The sequence below is a fragment of the Hypanus sabinus genome, unplaced genomic scaffold (assembly GCF_030144855.1).
Source record: "Hypanus sabinus isolate sHypSab1 unplaced genomic scaffold, sHypSab1.hap1 scaffold_137, whole genome shotgun sequence".
In the NCBI taxonomy this organism is placed as follows: Eukaryota; Metazoa; Chordata; class Chondrichthyes; order Myliobatiformes; family Dasyatidae; genus Hypanus; species Hypanus sabinus.
Window position 1 is genome coordinate 850,446 of NW_026779441.1, and position 3,248 is coordinate 853,693.

A 3,248-nucleotide genomic window follows, 5' to 3' on the forward strand; every position below is an offset into this window, starting at 1 on the left:
ACGAATAATTATAGATCCTCTTTTTTTCAATTATCTCGTGGTACAAGGTTGTCCCTTAAGTCCTTTATTATTTAATATTGCATTAGAACTTTTAGCTATTGCTATTCGTGAATCCCCTAATATTTTTGGTATTACCCGTAATGAGAAATTATACAAGCTATCGCTCTATGCTGATGACTTGTTGTTATATATTTCTGATCCTGATAGGTCTATTCCCGCTATTCTATCCTTGTTGGCTCAATTTGGTAGTTTTTCTGGTTACAAATTAAATTTGGATAAGAGTGAACTTTTTCCTTTAAATGCACAAACTTTACTGAACGACAGGATACCATTTAAAATTGTTACTGATAATTTTATTTATTTAGGTATAAAAATTACCAAGAAATATAAAAATTTATTCAGATTGAACTTTTTACCCATGCTTCATCAAATTCAACAACTTACTACTAGATGGTCTCCTTTATCCTTATCATTGGTTGGTCGGATCAATGCTGTTAAAATGATTATTTTACCAAATTTTTTATATTTATTTCAAGCCTTACCAATTTTTATTCCTAAGTCTTTTTTTGATAGCGTTGATTCAAAAATTTCCTCATTTGTGTGGCAAAATAAAAACCCCAGATTAAGTAAAAGACAGTTAAAGAAATCTAAAAAAAATGGTGGTTTAGCTTTACCCAATTTTAGATTTTACTATTGGGCGAATAATATTCGGAATTTATTATACTGGAAATTAGATTTAGATTTACCATTGTGCCCACAGTGGGTAAATTTAGAATGCAACGCTACACAAGGATATTCTTTATTTTCTGTTCTTGGCTCTTCTCTCCCTGTTGACTTAACTAAACTTAATAAACAGATATCTAACCCTATTGTCAAACATACATTACGAATTTGGTTTCAATTTCGTAAATTTTTTACTCTAAAATACTTTGTTCTTGATAGCCCTATCTTACTTAATTTTTTTCTTTAAACCCTCGTTAACAGATCAAGCTTTTAGTAAATGGAAAAGGAAAGGTATAATATGTTTTCATGATCTTTTTTCTGAAGGTGGTTTGATGTCTTTTGATCAACTTTCTAACAAATTTAAATTACCTAAATCTAATTTTTTTAGATACTTACAAATTAGAAACTTTTTATATAAATTTTTACCATCCTTCCCTAATTCAACTTTGATAGATTTTTCAGATATGATTTTTACTTTGAATCCTGTCAGAAGAGATTAGTGGCTCTTATTTATAATATGATTATGAAGATACAACCAGAGATATCAGGTAGAATTAAACAGGAATGGGAAAAAGAACTTCAATACAATATTTCAACGGAAAAATGGGAAAACATTTTACAAATGGTTAATTCGTCTTCTATATGTGCTAAACATGCTTTAATACAATTTAAGGTTGTACATAGAGCTCATATGTCTAAAGATAAGCTTGCTCGGTTTTATTCTCATGTTAATCCTCAATGTGACAGATGTCATTTAGATGTGGCTTCATTGACCTACATGTTTTGGTCATGTCCTACTTTACATAATTATTGGAAGGACATATTTGCTACCATTTCCTCAATTTGGAATATTGATTTACAACCTCATTTTATCACTGCAATTTTTGGTATTCCAAATGAAGATGATAGTCGATTTTCTCCTCCAATTAGACGAATGATTGCCTTTGTAACATTAATGGCCAGGAGATCTATATTACAAAATTAGAAAGAAGTAAATCCTCCTACCACATTTCAATGGTTTTCTCAAACTATTTCTTGCTTAAGTTTAGAAAAAATTAGAAGTACTATTTTTGATTCATCAATTAAATTTGAAGAAACTTGGGGACCGTTCATTCGACACTTTCATATGAATTAATTTGAATTCTTCCAGACCTTTACTCTTATTATTCTTGTTCTGGTGTGGAGTTCCGGAGTTTTTTGACACTATCATATACTTATAAACTATTATTATTGCCCATGTTAGTTTAGTTTAGTTTTTTTATTATTATTTCCTTAAATATACATTTGTTCTTATATTTTAATTTTTTTTCTTTTTCTTTTGATGATTATTTTTAATCGTTTCATGTATAATCTATATAGATTAAATTGATATTATATGATCATTTTTCGCCGATAGTTTAATAAGATATTGTTATCTTGTTACCAACTCAATTTTAAATCTATTGTATTCATAACATATGTAATATTATTATTGTAACGTTCTCCTTCGCGTGTCACGAACGCCGAATTTAACGTCGAGATAAACCACAGTTAATAAGAACCAGATCGCAGTAAGATTAACCATTTACCGTTCACTCTTCACATTAACATATGGTGAAAACTGTTGATAAAACAATACAAGATTGATACAGCATTTGTTCCTTCCTTAATATCACATTTCAAGTGTAAATACTTGCAAAGGTGACTATAACTACATTACACTAAGGTGCAGTATACAGGGAGAGTTTACCTGCTCCATTGACTACTTTAAATACACTTCCATGCAAACTATCCGCGACTCTTTAACTAACGAAAGCATAAACATTATCTACCGTCGGTACTTCTAACAGAATCGGCATTAACATCTTAGTTCAATATATCGATTATCTATTGACTTACAGCGTTGCTCTCACTGTGATTTCTCATGCCTGCAAAACAACTTCTGCTCAGGTGAGCCTCGTGGTAAGCCCCCACACTCGCGCTAAATTCAAACCGGTATTTTCCCACAAGACGCGGCGAAACCGGATGTGACGTCATCCCATGCCGATATATTTTACATGCAATGAATATACTTTAAACACTTCTAATTCTAACTAGAAATTACTATTGAATGAATTACTAAGCGAAAATATTATAAACTAAATAACTGTCGTAAAGACAGCACACTCCCCGCTTGACCTTCGTAAGGTCACAATGAGCAGAGTACAAACTTAGTCTCTTAATCAGTCATTGGGTAGAAGTAGAATAACTTCTGTAACTGGCCTTTGGTAAATTTTCACATCGCCTTGGTCGGTAGTCTTCAATTCGATCTTCCTGACATGTCCATCCTCGCTAGGGAATGTAGCAGTGATTCTGGCCATTGGCCAGCTGTTGCGGGTGATCTGCTTGCCCCTGAGCAGGACTAAGTCTCCAACTTGAAGATTCCTGCGGGGTTCTGTCCACTTTTGTCTCTGTTGCAACAAAGGTAGATATTTTTGTCTCCAGCGAGACCAGAGCTGATTTGCCAGAGCCTGGACTTGTCTCCATTGCTTTGTGTACAAATCCTC